Source organism: Abramis brama (genome assembly GCF_963993115.1).
Source record: "Abramis brama genome assembly, chromosome: 5".
Classification (NCBI taxonomy): Eukaryota; Metazoa; Chordata; class Actinopteri; order Cypriniformes; family Leuciscidae; genus Abramis; species Abramis brama.
Window position 1 is genome coordinate 1,455,001 of NC_139967.1, and position 10,000 is coordinate 1,465,000.

Consider the following 10,000-nt stretch of genomic DNA (forward strand, 5'->3'; position numbering starts at 1 on the left):
TTTATGATAAACTCTCCCCCAAAAAAATCAACAAATGCATGAAAATAATTGATGCCAGTATTTAATGAGTATAAATGCTTTAGTACAATTACACTGTTGATCACGCAACAATATATAATTATTAACCCTGTAAAGCCAGACATGAAATAACAGTCAAAAATCTAATGTTTGAAATGGGAAAAAAAATATATAAGTTTGCATTTGTGTTTTATCTGATCCATCAGTGAGAACACGGATGAAAAATGAATTCAGAGAAAAATATGCAATTTGCTGCAGATTCTGATATTTATATGGACAAAAAGTAAGATGAAATTCTGATGCTTGTAAATCAATGAGATCTTTATAACAGTACAGCAGATTATTCAGACATCAGATATCATTTTATTTTACTAGTGTGTCCAGGATACTATAGTAATATGTCATTTATGTGAGTGAGGAGAGCAAAATAAAGTAAACTGTGACATATTATACCCAAAAATTCTTCGGACAAAATTTGGGACCAAAAATGATTCGGACACTTTGAGCTGATCATGTTTTGCTGAAGTGTGTTGTCTTTAATTGCTAATGCTCTTTTTACACACAGACTGAACACAATGAAGCATTGCTTGGTGATTGGTTGAGCTAAACTGGTATTATCTAATTGTGTAGTTAAATTTACCAGCTGACAGATATTCAACATAATTCATGTGTGAGACAGTCTAACAGAAGGACGGACAAAACCAGTCAAATATCAACTGAGTTCTGCTCATATTTTATTACCATTTTCTAAACTATAGCGAATAAACTGTGATAATGTTGAAGGAGTCTGAATAAACTCTGGTTTGACTGTTTTATTATCAGCCGTAATTTTACATCTGATTGTGTGTGACAGCAAAGTTTGATCCTTTATAGGGTTAGCTCAGGCTATACGACACAGAGTTGGAGATGTGTTGCTCTAGATGTCCGACTAACGCCAGTGGAAGCTCACGAAGGCCTGAAGTGTTTCTGAAAGCAAACGCCAGTGTGATAAAGAGCTATCGATCGCTCAGGCGTTCGTGTGAAGCTTGAAGCTCAAGTAACATGAGATCGGGGGTCTCCATCAGTCATTAACCCCCTCAGATGGGCAACATTAAGCAGCAGGCAAAATATTTCTATTTTTCCATCAATATTTTATCACGTGCAAAGCCGGAAACAAAGATGGAGCAGCTCTGGAAGTAATGGCCCCCCATCTGCTTTTATAGATCTGAGTTTGTGCCCTTTGACAGGAACAGACGTCCGAGACGCGAGAACACACGAGCGCAGGAGTCGGATGTCAGACGGAAACACACGGATCAAAGCAGGTTCAACACGCTTTCAACGGGATTAAGCTGCAACACACACTTAAAAGATGATTTTTGCCTCTTGTTCGGTTTAATTCATTCGAATGAGCGACATTTTGGGGATTACGTGTTATTTGACATGTTTCTTAGCAAAGGGAAAGACATGTTAGTGAAACGAACTGAAACTAAAGTCATAAAATGAATCAATGAATAAAAAAACATTTTGTTGCTTTAAATAAAATAAATATTAACTGAAATAAAAAAATCTATACATTTTTTAACTTACTTTATTTCAACTAGGCTAGTTGCCAAGTCAACATTCTCATTTCCATTTATTTTAACTTGTATTAAAATAAAAATGAATAGACAATAATTTTTTTAAACATTATATATATATATATATATATATATATATATACACACACACACGACAAAAACACAAAACAAACTAACCAAAAATGATGGTGAATAAATATGAAAATTATGAAAATGAAAACATTAAAAATATATATAATTTTTTTTACACCAGTCTTTAAATGAATTAAACCTTAGTAAATCAATTAAAAATTAAGTTGGACCGACATAATATAATTAGTCAAGACAAATGTAATAAAGTTAATACCACATACCACAAAAAAATTTGCCTAATTTGACCCAATTCAACGAAATTGTCTTGACTCATTGAAACTGATTTAATTTGAATTGTTGTCATCAAAATCACTGATCCATAATTGGCAGAAGTGAGTGACTGTACTTTTTGAATGCTTGTATATGCTAAATGTGAATTTTGTCATTGTTTTAGAACACACTAGATTTAGCTTATAGATAACAGGAAGGCTAACATAAGCCAAAAAACTTCACTTTTGGTTTCATGGGGACTTTAAAATGAACAACTCATTCTCATAAAATTAATATAGTGTGGTTTTATAATAATATTATAATACTTTTTAATTAAATAAGAGAAAAATATAATAAACATGTCATATAGAGCATATATTTAGCAAAATTCTCTAGAGTTCATTTTTGTAACTACTTAACTAACATGCTAGGCTAGGCTATATGTAGGCCTATTGATTAGCTTTATGTGACATTGTTCTCAAGCTGTTTTATTGACGTCTTTCTGTGGTTGAAACACTGATTGATCGAATACATGAGACATGATTGATTCCAGTAAGTTGTTCTTCACTGATGTTTATTTGCTGCTGTAACTTGTAGTAAAGAGGAGATGAGATGATAGGTTCATGAACCGCTAAAGCGATCTGTCACGCCACGTTAAAGAGCGCCAAAACGGTATTTATTGTTTGAATTTTGTAATAAAACTGACATAATTTGAATGCTGAGACTTTGTTTCATATCAAAAGTAACCTGCTCTGTCGGTGTGTTGTCGGTGTCCTCTCTGCTCCGCGATGATTTTTCATGAATGCGTGAGAAAATGGATGAGGCGATTCCAAGATGGCCGCCGAGCGAAAGGAAATGTTCTTAAAGGGACATTGACAATATTCAAGAAACCGATGAAAACTCTTCCTTGAGAACTTCACTGCATCCTGCTGGAAAAAAAAAGACAATCTTCTTATGCTCACCATTTCTTATATATATAGCGCTTCTCATGTTTATTGCCTTCTTAAAGTCCCCCTGTAATCAATAATTGTATCCCTTAATTCTCATATTTTCATATTTAACCGGTTTTACCTTAAAAAAAAAGTCATGCCTTAAAATATTTTGAATGTAACTCGACACCCTTGCCTCATTTAGTATGCGTGGTTCTATGAATATACAAATGAGCCCCGCCTCCACTCACTCACTCAGTGCGTGTTCACACATTGATCTGATTGGTTACAAGGTAGTTTGTGACGTCAGAAACACCAGCGATTTCAAAGTGTTTTTGAGACTGTCTTTGGTTCACTGCAGTTTTAAAAATACTCAGCAATGGTGTCGACTTATGAATTTACACATGGTTTGTCTTAAAGCATATTAAAAACACCACATAGACACATAAACAACATTAAAAGATGGATTCTCACCATAGGGGGACTTTAATAGATACATTTAAATGTCTATTAAAAACTTTGATTTTATATTGTTTGTTCGTTTTCATTATAGTGTCAGTAATTTTGTGTTTTTGCCCCTTTTTATTAGTTGTATTATGTCTATTTAATTTTAAATAGTAGGACTTTATTTAATTATTTATATAAGACTGGAGTAATGATGCTGAAAATTCAGCTTTGATCACAGGAATAAATTACACTTTACAATATATTCACATAGAAAACAGATGATTTACATTGGAATAATATTTCACATATTTTGCTGTATTTTTGATCAAATAAACGCAGCTTAGGTGAGCAGAAGAGACTCTTTCAAAAACATTAGCAAATCCCGACCCCAAACTTTTGAATGGTACATAGATAACAATAATAATAATAAATTAGTTATAATAATGAGTCACAGTGATGCAGTGTAAACCCATTTAGAAATCAGGCTTTACGCCTTAAACAGCCTTTTAAACCAGTCTAACGATCACGCCAGAGAGTCATAAATCCATAACCAGAAGAAATATAGCTGTGAGATTATGACCTCATATCCATCCATTAGATCAAACCTCCAGAGCGTCTTAAAAAACAGATTCCTGTTATAATCCTGCAGGCTTAACAAATCTCATCTCATATCGACAGGTTTTCTCTCATGCTTTTATGTGAACAATTTCAGCTGGGAAAACAGTGACTTCAAATGGCAGGTTTGCTTTCCCGTGGATCTAGATGTCGTTTTACCATTTAACATTTGACATAATTGTCCGCAGCCCCTTAATGGCAGCAAGACGAGGGGCCTCGGTCGGCTCCGGGGCCCGTGTGTGTGTGTGAGTCTTGGGTTACAATAATTGATGTTAATAAAGGCCCTGAAGTCATTGTTGCAGCGCAGGTGAGCAGAGGGAGGGTTCGTGATTGACAACATGTCAGAACATCTCAGCGTTTCTGAGGATGAAAAAGCTTCAGACTCAAATACACACTCTAAAATATATATATGCTGGGTCAAATATGGACAAACCCAACCGTTAAATTAAACACGTCCATATTTTGACCCAAACATGGGTTGAAACGGAGTGGCTTGGGAAAAAATTGGAGAAACATTAACATAATATAAATGACAGATATACAAATGGAGATTAAATGACATGTTTGGTTAAATTTTCATATGCATATTGTATTCGTACTTGAAAGATGTCAAACTGGCACGAGTGAAATTGCAGAGAACTTAAACCAAAAAAAAGAATCATGTCTAGTTTTTAAATTATGGTTATTATAGTTCACTAAAACTGAAGCTAAAAGCATGAAAATACATTTTTGTTACTTGAAATAAACCTTAACTGAAAAATAATAAAAAATGTTGGGTCAAATATGGAGAAACCCAATCAATAAGTTAAACTTTTAAACGGTTGGGTTCATATTTTGAAACATCCCAGCATTTTTTTAGAGAGGCTTGGGAATAAATTGGAGAAACCTTAATAAACATAATAGGCCTATACACAAAATGATAGATATACAACTGGAGATTTAATTATTTGGTTATATTTTCATATGCATATTATTGTTCCCTACAATGGTTTGTACATTGATATTGTTCAATAAAAAAATTAAAGTAAATAAAATAGATGTCAAACTGGCACGAGTCAAATTGCAGGTACTTAAAAAAAATAAAAAAAATAATGGCTAGTTTTTAAATTATGGTTATTATACTGAACTAAACACTGGAAGAAAAAAAAGAGAAAAACTTGAAACTAAAAGCATGAAAAAAAATGTGTTACTTGAAATAATTAACATTATTAACTGAAATTTAAATAAAATGCAAACATTTCTCATTTTAATTTAGAACTTTAGTACTAAAATAACTCAAACTAAAACTGAAATAATAACTATATAGACATTAAAAACAATTAGACAATTAAAAATGACAAAAACACCAACAAAATTACTAAAACTTTGAACTAAAATGAAAATATAAAAATAAAAACTGATTTAATAAAAAATAACACTAGTTTACATTTCTATTGCATTCTTATTTAGTATAATTAATATACTTTATAGTATTTATTAATATTTTGAATTAGTTTTTGTTTTCCATTTTAAAGTTATTTTATTTAAAACGTATGTTTATTAATTTTATTTCAGTTTTAGCGATATACTTCATCTTAAACTAAATAAAAATGATAAATGTTGCTACTAACTGAAATAAAATAACCATGTTTTTTTTAATATTATATTTTATTTAAATTAACGTAGGGCCTATATTTAATTTCAAGTAACACATTTTTATTTTATTTCAAGTAACACACTAGTTTTAGTTAACAATTATACCATGGTAATCATAGTTTTGGCCAATGCACCATAAAACCCACTGTTTGCATGTTCATCTATGATGATTTTACTATAGTAAACGTCAGAGAGGAGCCGAACAGAGAGCCCTTTGTGTGAGTGACGTGAGACGGACAGCAGAAAAACCCCGTCAGGATTCGTTTTCACTCTCGACTCTTAATTCTCATGTCTTCCCATTGTGTCCCAGAATCCCTCGGGGCTGCGGGGTAATGAGACATAATTGAGGGAAGGTCACGGATCATTAATTCACCTGGACGAGACGGGATGCTTTCATACCTCGGCATCTGAGACACATGTGACGAAACAACTTCCTGTCAGTGATGTCACTCCATCAATGAGAGCTCAGGCTGCGTCCCAAATCACATTCCCTATTTTGAAGAAGGTGATGTGTGTTCTCGAGGTGTGTGTGTTCTCGAGGTGTGTGTGTTCTCGAGGTGATGTGTGTTCTCGAGGTGTGTGTGTTCTCGAGGTGATGTGTGTTCTCGAGGTGTGTGTGTTCTCGAGGTGATGTGTGTTCTCGAGGCGTGTGTTCTCGAGGTGTGTGTGTTCTCGAGGTGATGTGTGTTCTCGAGGTGTGTGTGTTCTCGAGGTGTGTGTGTTCTCGAGGTGTGTGTGTTCTCGAGGTGTGTGTGTTCTCGAGGTGATGTGTGTTCTCGAGGTGTGTGTGTTCTCGAGGTGATGTGTGTTCTCGAGGTGTGTGTGTTCTCGAGGTGTGTGTGTTCTCGAGGTGATGTGTGTTCTCGAGGCGTGTGTTCTCGAGGTGTGTGTGTTCTCGAGGTGTGTGTGTTCTCGAGGTGATGTGTGTTCTCGAGGTGTGTGTGTTCTCGAAGTGTGTGTGTTCTCGAGGTGATGTGTGTTCTCGAGGTGATGTGTGTTCTCGAGGTGATGTGTTCTCGAGGTGATGTGTGTTCTCGAGGTGTGTGTGTTCTCGAGGTGATGTGTTCTCGAGGTGATGTGTGTTCTCGAGGTGATGTGTTCTCGAGGTGATGTGTTCTCGAGGTGTGTGTGTTCTCGAGGTGATGTGTTCTCGAGGTGATGTGTTCTCGAGGTGATGTGTGTTCTCGAGGTGTGTGTGTTCTCGAGGTGATGTGTTCTCGAGGTGATGTGTGTTCTCGAGGTGTGTGTGTTCTCGAGGTGATGTGTGTTCTCGAGGTGATGTGTGTTCTCGAGGTGATGTGTGTTCTCGAGGTGTGTGTGTTCTCGAGGTGATGTGTGTTCTCGAGGTGTGTGTGTTCTCGAGGTGATGTGTTCTCGAGGTGATGTGTGTTCTCGAGGTGTGTGTGTTCTCGAGGTGATGTGTGTTCTCGAGGTGATGTGTGTTCTCGAGGTGTGTGTGTTCTCGAGGTGATGTGTGTTCTCGAGGTGTGTGTGTTCTCGAGGCGTGTGTGTTCTCGAGGTGATGTGTGTTCTCGAGGTGTGTGTGTTCTCGAGGCGTGTGTGTTCTCGAGGTGTGTGTGTTCTCGAGGCGTGTGTGTTCTCGAGGTGATGTGTGTTCTCGAGGTGATGTGTGTTTTCGAGGTGATGTGTGTTCTCGAGGTGTGTGTGTTCTCGAGGCGTGTGTGTTCTCGAGGCGTGTGTGTTCTCGAGGCGTGTGTTCTCGAGGTGTGCGTGTTCTCGAGGTGATGTGTGTTCTCGAGGCGTGTGTGTTCTCGAGGTGATGTGTGTTCTCGAGGCGTGTGTGTTCTCGAGGTGATGTGTGTTCTCGAGGTGTGTGTGTTCTCGAGGTGATGTGTGTTCTCGATGTGTGTGTGTTCTCGATGTGTGTGTGTTCTCAAGGTGATGTGTGTTCTCGAGGTGATGTGTGTTCCCATGTGTGTGTGTTCTCGAGGCGTGTGCGTTCTCGATGTTTGTGCGTTCACGATGTGTGTGCGTTCTCGAGGTGTGTGTGTTCTCGAGGTGTGTGTGTTCTCGAGGTGATGTGTGTTCTTAATGTGTGTGTTTTCGAGATGATGTGTGTTCTCGAGGTGATGTGTGTTCTCAATGTGTGTGTGTTCTCGAGGTGTGTGTGTTCTCTAGGTGATGTGTGTTCTCGAGGTGTGTGTGTTCTCCATGTGTGTGTGTTCTCGAGGTGATGTGTGTTCTCGATGTGTGTGTGTTCTCGATGTGTGTGTGTTCTCGAGGTGATGTGTGTTCTCGAGGTGAGGTGTTCCCATGTGTGTGTGTTCTCGAGGCGTGTGCGTTCTCGATGTTTGTGCGTTCACGATGTGTGTGCGTTCTCGAGGTGTGTGTGTTCTCGAGGTGTGTGTGTTCTCGAGGTGATGTGTGTTCTTAATGTGTGTGTTTTCGAGATGATGTGTGTTCTCGAGGTGATGTGTGTTCTCAATGTGTGTGTGTTCTCGAGGTGTGTGTGTTCTCTAGGTGATGTGTGTTCTCGAGGTGTGCGTGTTCTCGAGGTGATGTGTGTTCTCGAGGTGTGTGTGTTCTCTAGGTGATGTGTGTTCTCGAGGTGTGCGTGTTCTCGAGGTGATGTGTGTTCTCGAGGTGTGCGTGTTCTCGAGGTGATGTGTGTTCTCGAGGTGTGTGTGTTCTCGAGGTGTGTGTGTTCTCAAGGCGTGTGTGTTCTCGAGGTGATGTGTGTTCTCGAGGTGTGCGTGTTCTCGAGGTGATGTGTGTTCTCGAGGTGATGTGTGTTCTCGAGGTGTGCGTGTTCTCAATGTGTGTGTGTTCTCGAGGTGTGCGTGTTCTCGAGGTGATGTGTGTTCTCGAGGTGTGTGTGTTCTCTAGGTGATGTGTGTTCTCGAGGTGTGCGTGTTCTCGAGGTGATGTGTGTTCTCGAGGTGTGCGTGTTCTCGAGGTGATGTGTGTTCTCGAGGTGTGTGTGTTCTCGAGGTGTGTGTGTTCTCAAGGCGTGTGTGTTCTCGAGGTGATGTGTGTTCTCGAGGTGTGCGTGTTCTCGAGGTGATGTGTGTTCTCGAGGTGATGTGTGTTCTCGAGGTGTGCGTGTTCTCAATGTGTGTGTGTTCTCGAGGTGTGTGTGTTCTCTAGGTGATGTGTGTTCTCGAGGTGTGCGTGTTCTCGAGGTGATGTGTGTTCTCGAGGTGTGCGTGTTCTCGAGGTGATGTGTGTTCTCGAGGTGTGTGTGTTCTCGAGGTGTGTGTGTTCTCAAGGCGTGTGTGTTCTCGAGGCGTGTGTGTTCTCGAGGTGATGTGTGTTCTCGAGGTGTGTGTGTTCTCGAGGTGATGTTTGTTCTCGAGGTGATGTGTGTTCTCGAGGTGTGTGTGTTCTCGAGGTGATGTGTGTTCTCAATGTGTGTGTGTTCTCGAGGTGTGTGTGTTCCCGTATGCATGTGGTTGTGTATAAAGGGGCCGGTGTGTGTAATTGGAGGAGCGGATGAGACGCCTGTGGTGTAATTGAGTTCAGGACCGACTGAAAGAGCCAGCGTCTATTACCAGCAGCGGGGGATCCGGGTTCTGTCTCCTCGTTCACAACACACACACACACACACACACACACACACACACACACACACACACACACACACACACACACACACACACACACACACACACACACACAGGGAAATGGAAAGGGATCAGAAAGCCTTAGTTTGCACCTTAAGAGGAAGAATTGCGAGAGTATTTGTTGACGGAGAGTAAATGGCTTTGCCGAGGACAGAAACATGGTTTTAGAGCAAGCATGTCACATCATGACGGTTATTTGTTCTGTCTCTCCGCAGGGTGTGTGTGGAGCTTTAAAAGCAAAGAGAAACTGATGGACGTCTGAAGTACTTTAATATCTGCATATGCAGCTCATTCAATCAGAGTTAAGAATTACAGTAACGGCATCCCAGCAAACAGAAATACGCTCTGAGAATGTTTTGCTAACGTTCCCATTAAATGATCAAAATGTTCTATTTTAATGTTCTCTGAATGTCCCGTTTTTTTTTTTAAACATGAGAACTGTTAAAAATGTTAACGGAACATTCCATTCTATCACTCTTCACACATTATGGGAATGGAATGTTCTCTGAGCATTCCGAAACAAGTTGTAACATTTAAAAAAACGGAATTCCGAAAAAAACATTACATGAACATCAACATTATTAAAGACCAGACAACTGTCACTCACATTCTGTTTTTCAGAGGCGCTGGTTCTGGAAGTATTTTTTCCATTCATTTTTCCCATAGGGATTTAAAAGTGTTAAAAACTACAATCCCATGATGCACTGCAAACAGCATAATCAAATTACTTTTGTACTGTTACAGCACTTCGGTTGTTTTTAAATTGTGCTTTATAAATAAACATTGTATTATTTTGTATTAAACACGATGGAGAAACAAAACTACTCATTTACAAATGTTGATTACATGTATTTAATCATAAGTTTATTGCAAA

At 38.8% G+C, this 10,000-nt stretch overlaps 1 protein-coding gene across 1 annotated transcript in view; it reads right to left on the reverse strand.

Moving 5' to 3' along the window:
• Positions 1-9,379: 9,379 nt before the first annotated feature.
• Positions 9,380-10,000, reverse strand: part of ass1 (argininosuccinate synthase 1) — a 61,698-nt gene continuing 61,077 nt past the window's right edge. Inside the window, exon 15 of the mRNA XM_084114245.1 lies at positions 9,380-10,000. This exon is cut by the window's right edge and continues 545 nt beyond it. The gene's annotated coding sequence lies outside the window, so the exon portion shown is untranslated.